At 44.6% G+C, this 24,665-nt stretch overlaps 1 pseudogene; it reads right to left on the bottom strand.

The window, feature by feature from the left end:
* Positions 1-8,057: 8,057 nt before the first annotated feature.
* On the bottom strand, positions 8,058-9,930 carry LOC148808681 (uncharacterized; annotated as a pseudogene).
* Positions 9,931-24,665: the final 14,735 nt, after the last annotated feature.

The following is a 24,665-nucleotide window of genomic DNA, read 5'->3' as shown; positions in this document are numbered from 1 at the left end:
TTTTATTATGAGGTGTGTTTATGTAAGTATCGTGCGTGTGTGTATATGTTCACAAACAAGAAATACACCAGAAACATACATCTATATGTATGTCTCTGCTGCTCCCTTTAAACGGAGGAAAACACGAAAAACATACATGTATCATCTACGTCTTTCCTGTTCCCTTTAAAACAAAACAAAACCACGCCACGCCTATCTGTGCACGATCAAGGCGTAGCTACTCTCAGGACCCAATCCTGGACTATACGTGCATTCAAAGCACCACTCAAGCTTCAGAACCCCGGGCGCACTTAAGGCCCACACCTGTTCTGAGCCTCACGGTAAAGGTACAACCCCGTTCAAAAACCACATGCAATTAAGGCATACACCCAACACCAGTTTCATATGTGCAGTTAAGGCATACACCCAACACCAGTTTCATACGTGCAATTAAGGCATACACCCAACAGCAGTTTCGAACGCCTGTACACAATACCGTGGATCACCGCCTGCCAGACCAAATTCTGGACTTACAGCCAACCACCCATTACATACAACGGTGTCTTCCCCGGGCCAGAGGAATTCAGGAACTCACATTTTACTCCATCATCTCGGGCGATTCTCAGAGACTTCCCCACCGGTCAGACAAGAGAGTCAGGACTTTTTTTAAAAAGAGGAGTCCTTACCTCTTAGTAATGTGCACACTGATCGTCTCTCCTGCCGATGGGAAGTTCTGTGTCTTCTGGAGCATCCTGCAGATTACGCCAAAATTGTTGTAACTGAAAGAATAAGGTTCTGGATCCCGAGATGAAGTTAAACAGATGAGTTTGATTGCATGCAAGGAACAATAAAGCCAAAGTCTTGTTTCCCGCAAGAAACAACAAAACCGAAGTATTGTTCCAGGTGCCGTTACAAACTTTAGGTTTATATAGTCCTTCCTTGCTAATTCGGACGTCATTCGTTGTTATGGTAAAGGGGGGAGGTCACGTGTTTCGCCAGTTTACAGCCTTTTGGCCAAATGGTCAGGGATTATGTCCCCAGGGGTTTTCCTAGCTGGCATCTGGAATCCTTATCAGTTAACCCCCTTTCCTGCCATAAACTCCTGTTGCTTAGAAGTCTAATCTTCAGGCAGAACTGACTTAAGTTAACCCTTTTCACATCTTGTGTCTTACTTCTCATGCAATAAAACTCAGATGTTTAAATTTAACCTTGGGATCCAAAACTTATTTGTCTGTTACAACAACTTTTGGCATCACGAACAGGATACTCCAGAAGGCGCAGGGCTTCCCATCGGCAGGAAAGACGGCGCACATACTACAAAAAGGTAAGGACTCCTCTTTTATTAAAAGTCCTGACTCTCTTGTCTGACCGATTGGCAAGTCTCTGCTCCCTGCAAGGATCGATCGAGATGATGGAGTAAACGTGAGTTTCTGGTTTTCTCTGGCCCGGGTTAGACACCGGTGTATGTAATGGATGGTTGGCTGGAAGCCCAGAATATAGACTGGCAGGTGACAAACCACAGTATTGTGAATGGCATTCGAAACTGGTGTATGCCTTAACTGCGCGTAGAGTGTTTGAACAGGTTTGGGCCTTTATTGCTGAGCTCAGAACTGGTTTTGTGCATTAATTGCACATAGGTTCTGGGCTGTCCAGGACTGGTTGTGCCTTAATTGCACGCGGGGTCCTGTGCTGAGTTGTGCCTTGATTGTGCATGGTGTGGTGTGTTTTTTTGTTTTTTTTTAAGGGATGTAGGGGTTTTGTGCATTTATTGGGACAATTATTAATTGTGGTAGTAAGTCACAAAATTATTCATTGATGGCTATTAGAAAACCAACCTTGAGGGATAACTCAGCAACACACACACACGGATACTAATACACGACAATACATTTATTAATACATAAAATGTGCATATAAACATAACAGATCTTATAGTGAGGGTTAGCAGAATACAAAAGGTATATATTCAATCACTAAGAGTTACAAACCAAGAGGGACATACATTCAGTATACCATTAATTTATACCATTTCGTAAATGAACTTAGATTACAACTTCTACATTAGATATTCGCAAGGAAGTATGTCACTCATAGGAATTACAATTGAATTCTCGAGCTGCAATGTTGAATACTCATCCAATTTTTGTGGATTCAGATCTCCCGTGGACACAAAGAAACAGTGGGAGGCTGTTGCTAAATCCAATCGGCATCCCTGGCCTGGTGCCAGGCAGTTCTGGTTCGGCGTGATGTGTGAAGAAGGAGGGGCACTCTAAAGACTCTCTGAAGTTAGTTCTGGCTTTACTAGCAGAGTTTGTGCACATGGAAATTGACTGCGGGCCCAAGCAGGTCACACTCTTTAGACGGGAAGAAAACCGGTTCGTTCCCGATGTAGCGCTAGTCCTGAATACTGATATTCAGCTGTCTACAGTTCCGACCATAGTTCACTCGTTGATCAGGCGAGCACGATGGATTACCGGCGGTTCACGAGGCTTGCTACTGGGCTAATCTTGGGCGGATCCTTTGGTTACGCACCGGCGACCTCCATTCTCGACTCTTAGAACAAAGGAAAGTCCTGGCACTCGGACACACTGGCCGTTACGTGATTGTCCAAGATGAGCCTGATAAATGTCCTGGAGGAGCCCCTTCCTGGGCCTTGTGCTGCCTGTTTTATCTGGAGGAACTACGGTCATTCATTGGTTGAAAGTTTCGTGGGCATCAGAGACCCACGTGGGGTTACCTTGCCCTACCAGTTCCTGATTGGCTGGTCGAAGTGGATGACGAGTAACAATGCACTCTGACCTTAGAGTTGTAAACCTTGGGATGAGACTCTCCCAAGGAATCTCCCAGACAGTAAGGCGCCAGAGATGACCATTTATTAGGGTGGCTGGTGAATCTCAGCTTTGGGAGCTGTTCCTTATCAGGAAACTCTATCAGCTAGAAAAACACCTTAAATGTGAACCAAATGGAATGGCCTCTATGTAGTCAGCACCACTGAGATAAGGGACAGAGAGTGGCAAGGGAGCAGCAAACTTAATTCCTGTATTTTTAATATGCCTTGCCGCTACAGGGAACAGGAGGAAAGTAGATAATATATGAACGTTTTTTATGTGTTTTCCTTGTTTGTGAACATACACATACGCACAACACGCTAACATAAACACACCTCACAATAAAAGAGCAAAGCACGGAAAATGAAAGGAAAGAAAATGTACTCACTGCAAAAGAGGAGCCTGAACAAAAGCTAAAAGAGGCAGGGCAGGAGAATCAGAGACTGAAAGAAGAATTAGTTCCTGGGCACACTGCACTGGTTAATGTGTTGCACCATTCCACTAAATTATATCCTGCTCTCCCACAGGGGAAACGACAGGCAGGTCGCAAATGATTGGGATCAATTCCCACATTGGCCATATGGAGACGGGAGGTCTGATTGGGATGACACTTGGTATGTGTGTGATAAAGACGGATCAGGGTCTCCCCTATCAGAGGGAGGACACCCTCAGATCTGAGCTCTCACCCGAAGTGGGAAAGGACTTGACATAGAAGGAGCCGCCGCTGCTGATGACAGCACTACCCGAACTCCGTCCCACACTCCGTTGAGGGGTACTACTCGCACCTTCCTTCCCTAATCCCCCCATACGATCAAATCCAAAACCGGAAGATATTGACCGGTGGGCTAAAGAAGTACCGCACCCGAAAATAGGCATGCAGCGGACCTGGAGTGCGCTCCAGGATTTAAAAGATACTTATGGTATCACTCCCCTGACTGCCGCTATGATCCTCAAAAGGACAGAAAAGCATATCGGAGAACTTAGGCCATTGTGTGAGGATAACAGCAGGGGAGGGCGATGGGAGCGGGTTTGGCGATGGCTTAAACAACATTACCCACCAAAAACAGATTGAAAAAAGATATCTGCTTGTCAGCAGAAAGAAAGCGAGGATGTGGCTGATTTCACTGACTGCTTCGTCACAGTCAGTCTGGCTCTGGAATGCTCGTGACTTTGTGACACAGATGATGTGAAAAGCGACACCTCTGCTGTGATTAAACAGATTTATTTGAGCGACCTCAAGCCTGATATAGCCAAAGCCCTTGGCTTGAAAGAGCCCGAAATAGTGCAAGATACGAACAAGCAGTTCGAGGAGATAGTTAAAATGGCACGACAAATCGAAAGGAATATGTACGCTAAGTTGCAGGCAATACAAACAGGGTGGACACCCCCCATGCAGAAGGGAGAAGCTGGCTCTAACACCCGACTTATTCCAAAAGGGGAAATTATTACAGGTCGGTGCCATTATTGTAAAAGTTTTGGACATTTTCAAAAAAATTGCAAAAAACGAATGGCCATTGAAGGGCTGGAAAGCAGGCCATTGCAGGGCTGAAAAACATCGCCATCCCACATTCAATCCCTCAAATCGAGAGGGACAAAAAAGCCTGCTTTCACAATTACAGCTATCATTTTTGTTAGTTTGTTTTTATTGATCCCATTTGCTCGTTCTACTGCCCCTCCACTTTGCGGGTGGTAGGAGCAGTGCTGCTTTAAGTTAATGCCTAGGTGATCAGTTAAGTAGGTTATAACATTGTTCACAAAATGGGTACCATTGTCTGAACTGAGTTTTCCCGGGATTCCCCACATTGGGAGGACATCCTGCAGTGAGTGTTTGGCTACACTTTTAGCGTCTGCATGTTTGCAGGGAAAAACTTCTACCCACCTCGAGAACATGTCCACTATAACTAGACAGTATTTGTATCCTCTGCAGGGTGACAATTCTATGAAGTCCATCATGAGGTGGTCAAAGGGCCCCTGAGGAGTGCAATGGGCCGAGGACTGAGTCTTAGTGCCCCTGCCGACATTGTTTTGAGCACAGATAAGACATTTTTCACAAAAGTTTTCGGCAAAGGTCGTGAACCCCCTTGTATCCCACTGTGTACTTACCATACTCACCATCCCTCCTATTGACACATGGTCCTTTCCATGTGTCAACTTTGCTATGTAGGGAAAAAAATGACGGGATAAGCAAGGTTTACCTGTGGGCCCCAGCCACACATCATTGGAGAACAATCCAGATTTTTTCCACTTACCTCTTTCCGACGCGGGAGCAAGGGCTTGCATGTCAGGTAGAGAAGCCACATGGGGCTCCGGCTGGACGGGGATGGAGGGGAGGGTAAGAGGAGGAGAGGGGGAAGCAGCGGCAGCCTTCGCGGCCACATCAGCCCGAGCATTACCTTTCGAGATGTCGTCGGTGGCACTGGTATGGGCTGCACATTTACACACTGCAATGGCCTGAGGTAAAAGGATAGCCTCGAGCAGATTACTGACCAAAAGAGAGTGCTGAATGGGCGTACCTTGAAAACCTCTGTTCTTCCATAGAGTGCCAAAGTCATGGACGACGCCGAAAGCGTATCGACTATCATTATAAATAGTAGCTGACTGTGAGGCAGCCAAGACACAGGCCTGTGTGAGGCCAAAAAGTTCTGCAGCTTGTGCAGACAGGTGAGACGGATAGCGGCAGGCCTCTACCATCTCATGGTCAAAAACCACCGCATACCCCACGTGGTTCTGTCCTGTTGAAGGATCCTTCCTGGCTGATCCATCCACATAAAAAAACAAGTCAGAGTTAGGAAGAGGGGAAGAGCAAAGATCCTGTCTGGGGGTTACCTGAGAGGTAATGGCCGCCAGGCAATCATGTGGCTCCCCCTCATCCTCCACAGGCAGCAGGGTGGCTGGATTCAGCACCATACACCGTTCGATAGAGATGTGAGGAAGGGACAGAAGGATGTGGTGGTAATGGAGAGTGGACATGGGAGAAAAGTGCGAGGTCTTAGTCTGGAGGAGGATGGAGGCCACCCCATGAGGTACAAGGACCTTAAGAGGGCGGTAACACACCAGGGAAGCAGAGGCCATAATGGCTGCAGCTGCTGCCGCAACAGCACGAAGGCAGGCTGGCAGGCCGCGGGCCACAGAAGTGAGGCGCTGAGAGTAATAGGCCACAGGCTTAAAACGATCGCCGTGGGCCTGGAGAAGTACAGCGCTGTAGAACTCGTGTTTCTCGTCAACAGTCAGCGTGAAACCCTTAGTCATGTCAGGAAGGCCCAAGGCGGGGGATGACATCAGGGCTGTTTTAAGTTCGACAAAAGCTTTTTCTCCGTTGGGAGTCCAAGTCAAGTGGTCGGTCATGTTCAGACCTGGAGCATAAGTCATGTCAGACAGGGGCTGCGCCAGTGGGGCATTGCCAGGAATCCAAGATCTACAGTGTCCTGTACAACCAAGGAAAGACATCATCTCCTTTTTGGTTCGAGGCTTTTGAATGGCTGCCACTCGTTCAGTGCCAATCGAACGAGAATTAGCGGAGATGTCATGGCCTAAGTAACGTACACATTCTTTAACAAGCTGTACTTTAGAAAGTGAGGCCTTGTTACAGGTTTCAGCTAAAAAAATTAAGAGATCTCTGGTGTCTAGAGTGCAGGCTTCCTCAGTAGAGGAGCAAACTAACAGGTCGTCTACATATTGGACGAGGGTGCTACCATGCTTAAAAGAGAACCCTGAGAGACACTCTTGCAGTGCCGAGGAAAAAACAATAGGTGCCTCGGTATACCCCTGGGGCATCCGAGTCCATGTGTACTTTTTCCCTTTAAAAGTAAAGCAAACCAAAACTGAGACTCAGGATGAACCGGAACACTAAAAAAAGCATTTGCCAAATCAATGACAGAGAAAAACTTTGAGTCCCCGGGGATAGAAGACAAAATGGTGGTTGGGTTGGGGACCACTGGAGCTAGAGCATGGATGGCGGCATTTACTGCCCGCAAGTCCTGGACCGAAGGCCAAGATTCCCCTTCGGCCTTATTCACAGGGAAAATTGGAGTGTTACATGGAGACGTTGGGCAGGGGATGAGAATCTTTTCAGCCCCCAGCTTGTCCACAACAGGTTCCAATCCAGCCTCAGAGTCAGGTCTCAATGGATACGGCAGCCTGCAGGGCCTAAAGGTAGATTTTGCTACCACATCTAGGGGGACAGCACCCTTTATCAGACCCACGTCGTACTTGTTGGCAGCCCAGAGGGAATCCGGGACTCCCTCCAGTGCAGGGTGTGAAGTGTCAACTGGGACTGAGGTAAACAATCGGCCCGTCGTGTCGTCAGAGGCAGACAGGTGCACTGTCCTCCAGGTGTTAAAAACAGGTGAGCAGGGATGCCAGCTGGCCTGGAGAGCAGAGTTATGCCTAATGCCTTCAGCATCTGGGGCTGTCCATGCCTAGCTAGTAACGCACTGTTGGACAAAGACACCCACATCTTGCCAGCGGAAACCTGCAGCTTTTGCCAGAGACACGTGAGGGTGCGTCCCTGCCCAATACAGAGACTGCTGCTCGGTAGTCAGGGTCATGGCAAGGGCAGCAAAATCCCTTGAGACCAGATAACCATTCCCTTTAAGTCTATCGCTGCACTGTCCATCTCTAAACCAGATTTCCTCAAACCCTTCATCCGGGCCCCCGAAACTAACCGAGGCCGTGCAATGCAAATTGTCAATATCTTGAAAATCACCCTGGCCAGGCCACAGTCTTGCTGCGTCATTCAGAATTGTTTGGGAAACCTGACCCACATCTTTTCCTAATAGGTCCCAGCTGTAGTATTAATCTGGGACCATGGGGGAGTGTTGGACAAGCATGGTTCGGGGCAAGCAGTCTTCACTGCAGGTTAGTTCGAGCCCCTGTTCTGAACTGACGATAACGAGGCCCATTTTACAGAGCAAATCTCTGCCACACAAATTAACAGGGCATTCTTTCGAAAGTAAGAACGAGTGGTTGGTGGGCCCAAACCCATGCTTCTGGTATTCCACAGTGAGTGGTGTGGTGAAATGAGCCTTTGTCAGAGTGCCTGTTACTCCTATTGTCAGGATAGATTTCGATGAGAGCTGGAAACGGTGTGCGTTGTCTCTAAGCAGGGAATAGGTCGCCCCGTCTCAACTAAAAAGTCATAGGGATCTCCATTAATATGCAAAGTGACTTTGGGCAGCTGGGAAGGGGAGGAAATGGCAGGTGATATGAAAGTTACCTGCCCTCAGGCCCTATCTCTCCTGGCGGAGATAGTCAATCTTTCTTTTCCCGTTGCCATGTGTGCTGACTGTTACTCCAGCCGGGGGGGCCGAGTCCTAGTTCCCATCATCTTCCTCTCCCCCCTCCTTTTTGGGGCATTCTTTTGCCCAATGTTCTGTTTTTCTACAGTGAAAACATGCATCACGGTCTCCTTCTCCTCGACCTCTCCCTCTTCCTCGGTAGCCTCCTCGTCGGCCACGGCCTCCTGGTCCCCTACCCCGGCCCCTTCCTCTTCCTCCTTGATAGAACTGGAGCTGGGCCATCTGGAGTTGGTGTAGCTGATCGCTGTCTTTTCGTGCCTTTTTCTCATTCTTTGATGCTAATTGTCTCTCAGCATGGTAAGCATGGCGGCACACCTCGGTCAACCGGGTGGTGTCCCAGCCGATGCATGAGTTTTTCACCATGCTTCCTATTTCGGGGAGCAGGCCATCCACGAAAAGATGGGTAAGTTGAGTTTCATATACTGAGCAGTCATTGTTAGGGGCAGGTGGGGGCAGGCCACTGAGGTTACTGAAGAGGGGGTTCAGTCTCTCCAGTAAATCATTACACGTTTCTCCAGGCTTTTGCTTGGTTTGTCTCAAGGTGAACCAGTCCGTTTTGGGGGGATACTTTGCTTCTATTCTCTGGCAAATGCCATCTAGCTGGTTCTGATAGCCACTGCCGCTGACAGCGTCATACACCACGTCTGGGTTGAACGTGTCGCGCACATCGCCGTAGTCAAGCTTCAGGGTCTTTTGAAAAACAGTCTCTAGTTCGCTGCTCGTGGGCTTACATTGAACAACTAGACGCCGCAAGGCAGTGGTGTATTTTCGCCCATTTGTCTTGGGGTTTGGTAGTTTGCCAATTACGACTGTCAGTTCTGCTAATTTCCATGGGCGGAAAACTAAACAGGGTTACCTGTTACCCTGGGGGTTTGGACATTCTATCATAGGGAACTGGAGACCCAGATTTGGGTCATCCTCCTCTTCTCCATCAGAAAAAGGCAAAGGGACTAGTGATGGGTCCAGGTGGGAACCATATTGGGCTCCCGGCCTCGTAGAGGGCGGGGAGAGGCCATCCCACACTGGTTGGGGTCCCTTCTTTGGTTTAAACTCAGAGGCTGTTGGGCAGAGCTTAACACTGTTTTCCCCTGACGCTGGTACAGTATACATCCCAGGGCCTGTTGTTTAGGGTTCTCCCTCACAGGGGTCCCATGGCCTCCTGTGCCCCGGTTATATGGGGATGGTGCCGCTGGTAGAGGTGGAGCTGGGGCTGAAGCAAGACAGTCGAGGTCTTGATACAATTTAGATGTGCTCAGCATCATCTGTTCAGGGTTAGTAAGCAAGGGGGGGAATCTTTTTCCACACGCATCCCAGACTGACACACATTTTCTCATATACTCATAATTCCAATTGGGATCCCCTCCTGGATTTGGAGGGTCAGTCATTTCATGCAGCAATCTAATGGCCCATGGCTGAAAACTCCCGTCTCGAAGCCACTGCTCATTCGTCCATCCTGACATGCAATCAGTGAAAGGTTGGCAATAAACCAATCCATATTCTCTCCCTACTATATTCATGGGAGTTCCCTCAGGTTTATCATTTCTCTCTTTCTTATGTGCTTCTTTACTTTTCCTTTCTCTAGCCTGCACCTCATTTTTCCACAGCTCAAAATATTTCCAGTCTACTTTCTTGTTTCCTTTTTTCTCCCTTTCCTGCAACTTCTCCTTAAGCTGCTCAACCTGTTGTGGACTAAAGCTGCCGTTCTCTGGAAAACCCAACTTACTCCAAAGGGGAAGACACTTTATTCCCACATCACCAAACTTATCCTACATGTACTTGGCTGGGCCACTCAGCCCAGCTTTGCCTTTAGAGCTCTCATTACCCATTGTCGACAATGCCTTACTGTTTGTAGAACACTATAACATTTACTACTCTGCAGAGCAAAAAACACACGTCTGTGTTAAGATATGTTCGTTTCACGAGTCCCAGACTCGCCAGGTCCCAGACCGATTATAAGTCCCTGACTTATCGAAGAGAACACCCTTGTGGCTCGTTTTTAAAACTAATAGTAAGGATCACTTACTGATGTCAGACGGCCATGGATTTATCCAGACACTTCTCTGGAAGGATAAGTATTTATCCCCCGAGGTTCGTCCAATTCACAAAAATTGTCCGGGTCCAGATAGAGTTTCAATAGCCGTCCGCAATCAGGTTTGTGATCCCATCCTTGTCGCCAAAGATTGTCGTGGAATTTTATCGAAGAAGAGCCAGGAGAGGTATTCTCATTCACTCAGTAAGGTCTTTATTCATATTGCAATATGGGAAAAAGCCATCACCCGTCTGTGCAGAGAAGTGAAAGCTGATTCAAAAGCAAGCAGGGAGAGCCCTTGTTTTATATCTTTTTTTAAGCTAATGCAACACTTCAAGGACAGGCAAAGCAGTAATTTTCCATTACTTATAGGTTTTTGTTTTTAAGCAAAGAAGAGCAGTTATTCTAATTGTTTCTCATACTCCCTTCTTCAAGCAGCAGAGATAAACATTATTAAAACATCCCATGCCCTTGACGAGTTGGGTGCTATCACACTTTGTTCTAAGTATCCAGCTGCTTCTGCAGCACAGCTCTGTCCGTAAACAACATTTTTAGGATAAAACACCTTTTCTCAGTAACTTTCCATTACACTGTACATGAGGGGAGGGTGGATGTAAACATCTGGTCCCTCCAGAAGGATGAACTGAAAGGTCATTCAATTTGGACTAAGGATAAGGACGAATGTGGGATTCTGGACATGGAACCCACCACATTTACTGGGAATTCCCCGCCGTACATGCAGCCATATAAAATCAACAAAGATGCAGAGGAAGGGGTTCGACCAGTAGTACAAAAACTATTAGCTCAAGGCATTGTACGAAAAACACATAGTACAAGCAACAGCCCAATATGGTCCGTCAGAAAGGCCAGCGGAGCATGGCAATTCACAGTTGATTACTCAAAAGCTAATCAATACATCAATCATCTCACCCCCTTGGTAGCAGACCCCTCAGCTATTTTTCAACTACTGACACCTGAACACCAGGTGTTTTCGGTAATTGACATGGCTAATGGGTTCTGGTCTGTTCCTCTACATCCAGAGGTACAAGATTGGTTCGCTTTTGTTGTAGATGGAGAAGAATATACTTGGACCAGGTTACCACAGGGGTTTCATAACAGCCCCACCGTGTATCACATGGCACTTCGGAGGCATCTCCAGGAGTTGCCTCCGGTGTCCTCCGTCGTCATCCAGTATGTGGACGATATTTTAATTGCGTCTCCCGACGAGGGAACCCACAAGAAGGACCTCCAAATCATTCTTAACCATGTGGTTAAAAAAGGGCACAAGGCTAATTATGACAAGGCAGTTATGCCTAGACACCGTTATTTACTTGGGACAGAAAATTAGTCAGGGAAAGAGGGAATTGACAGAGGATCGGGCTCAGGCAATCCGCTCACACCCTAGTCCCAATACTATGAGAGAGCTCTGGTCATTCCTGGGCCTGAGCAATTTCAATAGAAATTGGGTTGATGCTTTTTCTGAGAGGGCCAAACCACTCACAGACCTATTAAAGGGGGGAGGGAGACCCCTTGACCCGATTGCTTGGAGCTGTGAAGCTGAACATGCTTTTAATGTTTTGATACAAGCTCTGTTACAGGCTTCTGCATTGGAGTTTCCTCAGACAGATCAACCTTTCTACCTCTACGTAAGTGAAAAGAATAGATTCTGGACAGCTGTACTATCGCAGGAACATAGGGATAAGTACCGCCCAGAAGGGTATTACTCGGGACCCTTAGACAAGGTTGCCAGGGGTTGGGGACCATGTCTACACTCCGTTCAGGCCTTCTGTGTAGCAGTACAGGCAGTTAAGAACATAGTGCTAGACCAGCAACTAATTGTTCAATGCCCACAAGCGGAACACACCCTCATGTCCCTGAGGACATGACCGGGTCAGCCAGGTTAATGCTGTTTGATGGAACAAGTGGCAGGTCCTGTTAGAAGCTCCGAATATTGCTATTGAGTGTGAAGGGGCTCTAAATGCAGCCACTTTGCTACCTGACCCCTCATAAGCCTATCTGTTAGAACATAGCTGTGATGTTTGGACAATGGGAGAGGATGAGGGCATCAAAATAGCAGAGCAACCACTCGGGAATGAAGACCTCATCCTCTTCACCGATGGAAATTCAGTTGTAGATTACAATGGGGAAAGAAAAGCAGGTTGGGCTGTCACTACTGAATATGATATCCAATGTGGAGGACGATTTGGGGTCCCAACTTCAGCTCATCGAGCTGAGCTGAAGGCTTTGGTGGAAGCCTGTAAATTGGCAAAAGGCAAGACCTCCACTATATACACAGACTCGTGATATGCGTTTGGAGTATGCCATGACTTTGGAAGGTTGTGGAGTAATAGGGATTTTTTTTTCTTCTGCTGGCACTCTGGTAAAGAACGCTGATTTGGTGTCTGAGCTCCTTGAGGCTCTCCAACTTCCAAAGCAGGTAGCTGTGGTAAAATGTAAGGGCCACAGCAAAGAGAACACTCCCGAAGCCAGGGGCAATAAGTTGGCAGACTGGACAGCATGTCAAGCCGCCCTGGGGCAATGGAGGGAGTGGTTTATAGAAAGACCTCTTCAAATTATTTCAGTTCGCACGATGAATATCCAAGCATTCCTTGTGGAACAGCTCAGCAAGCTCCAGGCCCAGGCCCCAAGGACTGAGAAATGGACTTGGATGGAACGCAATGTGGGGCTGCAGAAGGATGGGACCAGGAGATGCCAGCGAACAGGCAGACCTGCCTGTCCCAGGCAGTTAGTGCCCTGTCTGGCACAACAAATACACTCCACAGGGCACCCAGGAATTAGTCAGATGACTCAACGCTTTGCTCAGAGCTGGGTGGGGACAGGCTTCGCACCCTTCACGACTGATGTGGTGCGACGCTGTGGAGAATGCCAGAAAGCCTCCGGAGCGCTGTTGGTTCGGGCTCCTAACCTATGATGTCCTGCACCCAAGGGGCCCTTTATGCACTGGCAAATAGACTATTGTTCAATACAGGGAAGACAGGCCTCCTGGTGATGGTGGACCTATTTTCTAGTTGGGTGGAGGCTGTCCCTGTCAAATGAGAAACTGCCAAATATCTCGTGACTGAAGTAATTCCCCAATGGGGACTCCCATGTCGCATAGACTCAGACCAGGGCACACATTTTACTGGAAAAGTGTGCCAGGTGGTGGCAGACCTACTGGGGATCAAATGGGACCTGCATTGCCGTCATCACCCTCAGTCCTCCGGCATGGTGGAATGGGTGAACTGAACTTTGAAAGACAAATTGACAAAGTACCACCTGGGAGGAATCCCCTGGGTGGATGCATTGCCCGCCGTACTGTGTAGCATCCATGCGGGGACAAATCGAACTGTGGGGCTGAGCCCGTTTGAGGTGATCATGGGGTGCCCCGTGACACTGAGTGACTCCCCAGGACATGACGGAGTAGACTTGAGTGTACTAACTGATTCTCTGTTACAGTATTGCAAGTTGCTGACAGAAGCCACCCAAGGTGCCTGCGAGCAGGTCCTGGAGGCATGGGGACCACCAACTGACACGACCTCATCCCAGGAGAGTGGGTGTGGATCAGGAAATTTCCCTCACAGGTTCTCCAGCCAAGGTGGGATGGACCCTACCAGATCCTGTTGACAACCGATTCTGCAGTTCAAGTAGAAGGAAAAGATCACTGGATCCATGCATCACACTGTCAACGAGCCTCATCTCCAGTGTCAGACACAGGATGAAATAGTTACTGTTGATGATGTTAATGGTTTCTGTAGGGCTATGTCTTACGAAGATTAATAAACATCATACCCACAAAGGGGAACATGGAGTTAATTCCTTTTTCGGCCTTTCATATTTGACAGCCAAGAAAACGAACCCAAGTGTCTGCTGGGTGTGTACCGCATTACCTAAATATGTACAGGGAGGACTTCCTATGGGGGCCATTCCTTGGCGTCTCGAGGAGGTCATAGGCATGATCATTTCGAGAGATGATATAGGGAATTTTAATATGGCGAACTATGGATGTTGCAATGACACAACTTTAACCTGCACTACATTGCAATATCTGCATGAGCGAGGTTTAGAGCCCATGAGCTTCACAGGCTCTTACGCTTCTAAATATAACAGAAGCCTCTTATTGCCTGGTCCTGATGCCCTTTCATTGTGTGGTTCCCATATGGATGTACAGTAAATACAGAGGGAGGAGTTTTACTCACTGCTCTCAAAACTCTTACAAAACAGAGTTGGAGAGAAAAGTTTTATTTATTGGTTTTTCAAACACTTTGAATCTGGAGATGTCTCCTAATCAACAATGATCCTGTAATGGGAGAGGTTGTGTGTGATTACCATGGAGAAGTCATAACAAAGACAACAGCACAGTCCTAAAGACATAGGTGGCACAGGAATCACAAGAATCTCTGTACCTGTCATCCAGATAAAGACACCTTTGGAAGACAAATAAATGAAAGAGTCAACTTTAGACCAGTGAGGCAGGCTTTTGTGGTCAATGAACAGGACTTCATTACAATTCTGTTCCTTGCCAAAAGAGATTGCTGTGGGAGAAGACCTGAAATATGATTTCGTGTCTCCAGGAAGTTTTTTTAGGGAGAACGACACACTTTGGAGCAGGCGAATGACTGTTTTTATCTTCTCGGTAAAATATGAGATTTGTTAGAGAGAGTTAATTGCCTCTCTGTACCCCAGTCTGGGAACAGCAGGGGTCTCTCTCGGGACACACCCAGACCCTCACAGACAAAGGAGAGGGAGGCTGTAACATCTTGACTCTGAAAGTTTCTCTGTGGACTTGATTAACTGTCCACTTAGCATGAGAATCAGACCCATCAGTCTGTGCAGGAAGTGAAACTGCTGAAACTAACCTCTAACCTGAAAATTAGATTCCACGAGACACCTTTATCTGCCTTTAGAACAACAGAGAAACCAAACAAAAAAAACAAATACTGAAATTGAGAGGGAGTATTTTAATACCACAGATGGTACACATAGGCCAGATGATATACAGGACACCTGGAAGAACCCATGAATCTCAGTCATGAGTCATTGCTGAGGAAAACTGGGCCTGCTCTCCAGCAAGACACATGAGAGATTTCTGTGGGGATTTGAGCTTTATTAAAGGTAAAGGCCTTAAAGAGCCTCATTGATAACAAATAACCAACAGCTGGCTTTATTCCTCAGGAAAAAACATAGACTGAAACTGGCTTTTGTTTGTATTTTATGCTAAGTCTGTTGCTTGTACTGTGTTGCTCTACAGTTTCTCAAGTTCAACACTTCTATTACCATAACAACTATTTGCATAAAGTCTGGTTTGGTCAGCTCATGCAAGCAAAAGACATCAGTACAATACACGACAGTACAAACATAAAACCAATAATAATAATTCCCACATTACATACTATCCTTACATACTCCAGTAATAATGTATTAATTTATCCTGCTGTAACCAATCCCCAATGAAGGGATATGTGGATCCTGTGCAGACGCAGGAGTAGGTAGGTGACGAGGCAGGGGAACAATCCAGTACGTAAGGCGAGTCCGTGGTGAAAAGGAGAAAGGTGGTTCAAAATACAGGAAGTACAAATAGTGGCAAACAATCCGAAACGAGAGGCGAGGTCCAAAATCGAAAGGCAAAAGGGAAGTCCAGAATCCAGAAGAATGCGAGGTACAGAATAAACGCCAGGTAGAGCTCTCAAAGAGTAGACTCAATACTGAGCAGCCAGAAGCGGGTTAGAATGGCTTAAATACTTCAGCCTGGTCATTCCTGGTAGGTGAAATTAGGAACCCATGGCATTTTTTGGCTTGGACCATCAGTCCTGTTTGTGCACAGAATTCTTCGAGGATGCAGATGTTTTTTTCCATCCCTTCCCAGCTGTTGCCCAGCAGAACCAGGTAATCTGCAAATGCCAATGTTGAGATGTTTCCAGCCTCAGTATTGAAGCCCCAACCGTGTTCTTCCAAGGCATTGATCAAAGGATCCAGGGCTATGTTGAATAGTATGGGTGACACCTTGTTTAACTCCAGCTTTAATGGAGGTTTCTTGTGAGGACTGGCTTTCTGTTTTGATCATGGTATTGCAGTCATGGTAAGAGTTTTTGATTAGATCAATTATGTGGTTGTCCAGTTCTTTTTGTTGCAGGACTTGAAATATGGGCCACAGAGTCAAATGCCTTGGCGATGTCAATGAACACCACTGCAATTTGTTTATGGGTCTTTTTGGCATTTTCAAGGATGTATTGTAATGCTGTCTGACTTTCTGAACTGTGCCACGTTCTTAGGGAATGAGCTGATTGATGTTTATTGCCCCTTTATATTTGATTTCCAGTGTTTTCAGTTTCATTAGCTCTTCATCTGTCCATATCTTGCTGGAGTTTTTGTATTCAATTCCTGGATTCTTTCTTTGTCCCTGATGTCTGGATGGGCATGTCATTTGTGTTGCGATAAGCCAGATTTTGATTGGAAGTCCATGTTACAGATGTTATAATTCCATTCACCTTTTTCTTCATTAGTGTCAGTTCTCTCTTTGCATTTGGAGAGATGGCACTGGATGGAGTGGAGATTATTGCTTGTTTTGTTGCATTTGGTACATAGAAACTCCATAGATATTTCACTGTGTTTGAGGGTATAGTGTTGCAGTGCCAGCCTCAGCCTTCCAATCTTTTCTTTGCAGATAAGACAGGTTTGATCATCATTTGGCAGGTGCATGGTTATGGTCTGGCCACTTAGAAAGGTTGGTTCATCGAGTGACTCATTTGCTTCCGGACTTCCGGACTTCCTCTTGCAGAGGTGGTGTTAGGCTCTCGTCATTATACTCAGGTGTGTCATTTTCAAATTCCTCCAAAATGTTCATCAGGAAGGGATCGTACTCTTGTATGAGTCTTTGGAGGTCGATGGTATCGTCAAGCCTCTTTATGGTTTTCTATTGGGATCTGTAGATCACAAATGCGTGGTTTATTTTGATCGAAGATATTTTGGTGGAATGGATGAGTAGACTCACATCGGGCATGACCTGGGCCAAGTTGTCATATGTCGTCTGTGTACTCACAGAGATGAGTCTTAACTCTCCTTATTTGATTCTTGACAGGGGATTTGCTCTACTGGAACAGGACCCAACCCTAAGTCCTTCCAGGGCACCTTATTTGCCTGGGCGACATGCCATCCGGTATGGTTCATCGTTAACATTACTCTCCAGTTTGAGGTTTTGCCAGTGGGTACTACCCAGTGGGTTGGCGAGGCCACAGGAGGGGTGAGATAATTTAGACCTCATCTGGCCTCCACGTACTCAAGCAGAGCAGTGGAGTTACCAGCGGGACAACATGGAGGTAGAGGTCACTAAGTCTTCACTCCTTACCCAAGGGAGTTAAGAGAGTCATAGTTACTCCTTTTAGCCGTGCTTCATTGAATTTCTTCACTTTGACATTCAGAGCACTGGGCAGAAATCACATTGTGTCAACACCCGCCGCGGGCCTTTGCGATGCTTTGTTTTAATTAAACAGTCTAATTCCCCCGGTCAGCACCAGTTCTAAGCCGGCTGCTAAACACTGGCCGAGGACGCCCGCTGCAGATGATGGCTTAACCCCCCTGGCACCCCGGCCTTCCCCAGTGAGAAGGGGAGGGAAGGTTCCGACCAGGGTGCGCGAGAGGGGCTGCTGGCATGTTAGAATAATGTAGTTAAGGGAAGTCAGAAGTCAGATCCATACCTCTGGGATAAGGATTGGCTCTAAGTGCTTGGTCGGACGGGCTGGGGTGTGAAGCGGGGCTGGGCACGAGTCTCGGTTTGACAAGGCACCACATGCCGTGGCCCCTCTCGCACGCACCAGTCAGATAGGGTGCTGCAGATCTGCAGTCAGGTCAATGGGTCTTTTAAGAAATGATCAATTCTGGATCATGTCGAATGAGAAAGAAAAGTGTATTTAGTGAAATGTTTAGCAGTGATTCTGTGGCTCTGCCCTCAATACTATGTGATTGATATATTTATGTCATGTGTAGGTATTTGTCTCAGGTATTAATAACAGGCAATGTCAACAGAACAGAGTTCCACACTCCAGAGTGCTTCAGAGTTCCATACTGCCTAAACTTAAGCAGCTCTTGCATAGTAGATTATATCATAGCACAAAGGTAACAGCGAAACCTCACTACAGCATAACTGTTTCGCTTTTTCATTTAGAAAAAAATATTGTATTTTTTCAAATTTCAATGCATTTGTATCCTTTGACATTTTCTCAGTTTTGCCTTTCCTAACTTGTAAGGTCAATATGTCCACCTTGCGGTCATTGTTAGTAATGTCTTATTTTGAGGGAAAATTTTTATTTCAGTTCTCTATTTGGTGATTTTATTTTTATTGATTTGAATTGTGCATTCAGGAGTGCTCGATTTTTTTTAAATTGAAGGCGACTACTATACATAATGTGAGTTTATTTAAAAAAATAAAATGAAAGGAATGCATTTTGATCAGGAAAACAATGTTGATATTCCCGTGATAATCTTCCTTAGATCATGTATTGCATCATTAGGACACATTATGGGCCTGAACTACAAAACTTTTCCTGTTCTATGGTCCAAGATAAATAAAAACAAAAGCATTTATTTTAATTAGATTTGTTTTTTAAAACACATGTAACAATTTATTTATATAACCTAAGTGAAATAAAAACATTTTAAAATCATACTTTTAGTATATTTAGTCCCTAATACACAATGCAATGATAATTTGTGCACATGCACAGGTGTGTCTCAAAGGGCACAGTGCTCCAGAACAGAGTTTCATACTCCAGAGTGCTTCAGAGTTCTACACTGCCAAAACATAAGCAGCTCTTGCATAGTAGACCACATAAAAGCACAAAGGTAACAGTGAAACCGCACTACAGCACAATTTTTTTGTGTTTTCATTTAGAATAAAAAACAGCATTTTTTCAAATTCAATGCATTTCTGCTGCTTTTACCTTATCTCATCTTTGCCATTCTTAACATGGGAGTACAATATCCCCACCTTGTGGTCATTGTTTGTAATGTCTTAATTCGAGTGCAAATTTTTATTTCAATTCTCTATTAGGTGATTTTAATGTTATAGATTTGAATTCTGCATTCAGCAGTGCAAGGGTTTTTTTTCCAAGTTCAATGGAACTATCATAGTAATGTAAGTTTCTTTCAAAAAATAAAATGAAATGAAAGGAATACATTCTGTGTTCTGTGATACAAGATAAATAAAAACAAAAGCATTTATTTTAATTAGTTTTGTTTTATAAACAACACTTAAGATCTGATTTCATTAACATACGTGAAAAACATTACAAAATGCAATGAACAAAGTATTGCTTACAGGCCTCTGAGACAGAGTGCTATGCTTTTTGACACATACCTGTGCATGTTGCAGAAATTACCATATTTTACTATAACTTACATTTTGCCTGCAGATCTGCAGTCTGGCTGACAGGTGTTTTAAGAAATGACAAATTCTAGATCACATCAAAGTAGCAGGAAAAGTATATTCAGTGAAGTGTTGGCAGTTGTCCTGTATCTCCAGCTTCAACACAGTGATATTTATATATATGCTCCTGTGATTTATTGGTACATGCCCAGGGCAATAATCAGGATCAGGATTTAGCTCCAGATGGGCCAGAGATAGTGTTGTGAAGTACAGCAACCCACAGGATCACAAGGGTAGACCCACTGCACTGTTTCTCCTTCAAAAACCATATACAGGTGTGTATACATATACATGTGTGTAGCAATAACATTGCAGCAGGAGTGACATTGAAAGTTAGGAAAGGCAAAACTGAGGAAAGGTAAAAGGAATAGAAATGCATTCAATTTTTAAAAATACTGTTTGTTTTTTTCTAAATGAAAAAGTGAAACAGTTATGTTGTACTACAGTTTCACTGTTACCTTTGTGCTATTAGCTAAGCAGGAGACCTCCTGGGAAAAACTAAGGTTGCTGCTTGAAGAGATGTTAGTGGGAACCAGCTGGAGGAGTTCACCCTGCGGTCCATGTGGGTCCTAATGCCCCAGTATAGTGACTGGGACACTATACTGTAAACAGGCGCCGTCCTTCAGATGAGACGTAAAACCTAGGTCCTGACTCTCTGTGGTCATTAAAACTCCCAGGTCGTTTCTCGAAAAGAGTAGGGGTGTAACCCTGGCAACCTGGCCAAATTTCCCATTGGCCCTTACCAATCATGGCCTCCTAATAATCCCCTTTTTATGAATTGGCTTCATTACTCTGCTCTCCTCCCCACCGATAGCTGATGTTTGGTGAGCATTCTGGCGCACTATGGCTGCCGTCGCATCATCCAGGTGGATGCTGCACATTGGTGGTGGTGGAGGGGAATCCCCATTACCTCTAAAGTGCTTTAATGGAGTGTCCAGAAAAGCGCTATATGAGTATAAGCAATTATTAATTGTTATTATTATTATTACTAAGAATGAGCTGCTTATGTTAAGGCAGTATGGAACTCTGAAGCACTCTGGAGTATGAAACTCTGTTCTGTTGACATTGCCTGTGATAAATACCTGGGACAAATACCCACACATGACATAAAATATATCAATCACATAGTTTTGAGGGCAGAGCCACATGATCACTGCAAAACACTTCACTAAATACACTTTTCCTGCTAATTTGACAAGATCCAGAATTTGTCATTTCTTAAAAGACCTGTCGGCCAGACTGCAGATCTGGATCCAAAATGTAAGCTCTAGTAAAATATGATAATTTGTTGCAGCAAGAACAGGTTTCTGTCAACAGGGACAGTGCACCATCTCCGAGACCTGTAAGCAGTACTATGCCGCTACATAACTGTATAGTATACGTTGGTTTTTGAAGGAGATGCAGTGCAGTGACTCTACCTTTGTGATCCTGTGGGTTGCTGTACTTCACAACACTATCTCTGGCCCATCTGGAGCTAAATCCTGATCCTGATTATTGCCCTGGGCATGTACCAATAAATCACAGGAGCATATATATATATCACTGTGTTGAAGCCGGAGACACAGGACAACTGCTGTTACGTCCCAGTGTGTGGTCCATGTGTGTTTTGTTGCTATCTTCCACACTTCCTGACCTTGATTGTTCTCCCTACCCTATTGGTCCATCATTACATCATTGTTTCGGTCTGACATCATCGTCAATTAACTCTCAGCTAATCAGAACGCAGATTATTCAGTATATCAGTTGGAGGTTTTCAGAACGAAGGGGCCGTTCGTTTGACTTCGGTTCTGCTTGGCTAGGCTTCAGTTTTGTTTCGCTTTTGGTTTTTGCTTTCGCCTTTGTTGGTTTGTGTTTTCCTTGTACTTTCGTTTGTTTGTTTGTGTTTATCATTTATTTTGCCATTACCTTGCCCTAACGTGTTATCAACCTCTGTGTTCTTTTGTACCCTGTTCCTGTTGTCTACTCTCATTTTCCCTTAATTGTATTCTTAGTTCACTTGTGTATTTGTGTGAACTTTTGTGTATAGAGTAAGTTAGTCAGGAACATTCTGCACACATAGTTGATTTTTGTATTATTAACACTAGTTTAGGACGGGTGAGTGTCGCTTTCTTGTATGGTTTTGGGAAGTCAGTGAAGGTTAGCTAGGGCGCTTGAAGACGCCGAAGACCGTATGTTTCGGGTTTTCTTTAGTAGTTAGGTTAGCTTTCCCTCACCTTCTTAGCCAGTTCCATTTTATTTGTTGTTTTCTTTTCTTTGGCACTACTATAGTTCCCTTACCCTGTGTGTTATTGTGTCTTATCACATACCAGTAACTTATTCACCTTAAAATAATCACTTTTGGCACCAACCCTTGTCACACTTCCTAAATCCCTCACCAGAACCCACCTGCATCCAAAAATTATCCTAAATGTTACATCCCTTTACCCCTAGACACTTGGGGTCGTAACATTTTTTGGGGCTCGTCCGAGAGATCAAATCCAAGTGTTAAGGATTTCTTTTTTGGTTGCAGAATTTTGGTGTTTGTACTTTTGTGCATTTTGGGACTGGTTAGCGTTATTGGGTATTTGTTTAGGAATAAGGACTGGTATAGGATTCTGATTTGTGGATTGTGTTTTTGACAAGGTAGTTATGGCTACTTTCGATTTGCGAATGTTTGTGGAGGAGCCTTCCTTTGAGCAGCTGGAGAGGTGTAGGAAGGACGAATTACTCCAAATTGCTGATCACTTCCAGATTCAGGTATCAACGCAAGCTCTTAAAAGGAACATCAAGAGAGCTGTGATTGATAAATTGGTGGAATTAGAGGTCTTTGCACTAGCGAGCAAGGACGCTGGTTCTCCTGGGGCTGATGCTAAACCTGCTATGGCTAGGGAAGAACACATTGAGGTGCAGGTGGTGGCTAAAGACTTAACGGAGGCAGACGTCAAGGCCACATTACCCCCCTTTGAACCGTTCTCTCCGGTCTCCAGTGGGTCAAAAATTGAGATTTGCCTGAAAGTTCATCTGGCCTGCTTGCAAATAGAGGCGCAGGAATAAGCCCAGGCACACCAGGTAGAATTTGAGTTGCGCCTTTTTAGCGGACGGCTTTCTCTGCATTGTGTCAAATGAACACCCGGGGACACCAGGTAGAGGTCTGCGATTTTATTTCCTTATAGAACATAAAACATGCATAAAACACGCTAAATGTCTCTCTCTCCCGATTGGCATCCACAATGCGTCCAAGACTCTCCTTATAATCATATTATACAAAATAACAGAATAATAATAATATCTAGAATGATAAGATATATAAGATCTAACAATATAAAGAATGATATATAAAAATAATAGATTACATATATAAATGTAATTATATAATATATTATTAACACAATACCCACCATCTATGTACATTCACATGACTACATATATATCACATCAATATCAAATCAATTACAATGATTGTAATACACGCATAAATGGCCCCTTTCTTTTCCCATGTTTTATCTATCATCACATTATACGTACTATCCACGATATAAGCCAATACCCGTTATCTAACTCTAGAATGCACCTTTTCCAGTGTTGTACGTTAACATTTGGTTAATAAAATCGACACACCTAAAATATTAAATAAGAAAGAAAAAAATGATAACAAAATGGACAACATGCCTTATAGAACATAAAACACATGGCCGTTACACACACTAAATGTCTCTCTCCTGCTTAGCAAAATATAACATGTGGTTAAACACCGTATAATACATTAAACATAACCTTTATGCACTACCGTGATTAATTTGGCACACAACTGTAATATTCACAGAAATAAGATATATAATATCACCGCATGAATATGTAATAAAAATAAATTAAAAAAATAACGCTCGCATGCTAACCTGCATGACCACGTGTCGCTAGCACCACACTACACTCCATTATGGTACGTTAGCATATCGCAACAGGCCCTCCAGATCAGACATCCTAATTTTCTAATTAATCAAATAAAACATTACGTGCAACCTAATAATGCGACACAGTCTTCGTCACATGGTTACCAATATATTACGCCACACTAGTAATCATTTAAAACAGAAAATAAATTGATTAAAATAAAGTCACATAAGTTCGTTGGAGAGAGACAGTAACGTGCGTCTTACCTGGTTGGCGTCTACGACGTGTCTGAGAAATCACCAGAAAAACGTGACACCTATGACGCCCAGGGTGCACCTTAATTGACGCCCCACCAACAACAAATCCCAAGGTATGTCGCAAAGCCAACTATATACATAAAAACGGAACTAATTTTGGGGAAGTTCACAAAAATAAAATAATAAAATAACATAAAATAAATGATTACATCATATAACCATGGCTCAACACCAACACCAGGAGGTCTGGTCACTGCTTTTGCAGTGTAAACTAGTGGGCAAGGCTCCGGAAGTTTGCTCTACACTTTCTCTGGAAGAAAGTTTGCATAATGATATTGTGAAAGCTGCTATATTATGGGCTTACGAATTAGTTCCTGAAGTTAATAGACAACGATTTCAAAATCATCTTAAAGTGTCAGGCCAAACATTTGTTGAATTCACTAGAGACAAGGGAATTCTCTTTGATAAATGGTGTGTAGCCAGTAAAGTGAGCTACTTTAACTCATTGCACGAGTTAATGTTATTAGAAGAATTTAAGAACTGTTTGCCTCAACGCGTTGCTGTCTATTTGAACGAACAAAAAGTAACTTCCTTATCGCAAGCAGCTGTTTTGGCAGATGAGTTTGTGCTCATGCACAAAACCGTTTTTACATCTGCACACCCGCAAAAGACTCTGCCTAAAACTAGAATACCACCTGGAGAAATTCTGACTACAATTAAAGCATCACGTTTGTCAGAAACACGCGAATGTTTTTATTGTCATAGAAAAGGGCATATCATTGCTGATTGTATGACACATAAGCGTATTATTCAGCCTATTGTTTCTTTTTTCCTATGCTTTCACAAACATTATTTGTTTGTTTTTATGGGTGGGGGTGTTACATCCCAGTGTGTGGGATGTAACCTTGATTGTTCTCCCTCCCCCATTGGTCCATAATTACATCATTGTTTCTGTGTGACATCATCTTCAATTAACTCTCGGCCAGT

Source organism: Atractosteus spatula, unplaced genomic scaffold (genome assembly GCF_055471065.1).
Source record: "Atractosteus spatula isolate fAtrSpa1 unplaced genomic scaffold, fAtrSpa1.hap1 Scaffold_20, whole genome shotgun sequence".
Lineage (NCBI taxonomy): Eukaryota > Metazoa > Chordata > Actinopteri > Semionotiformes > Lepisosteidae > Atractosteus > Atractosteus spatula.
Note: the sequence above shows the minus strand (reverse complement) of the source record. Positions and strands in the feature narration are given on the sequence as shown.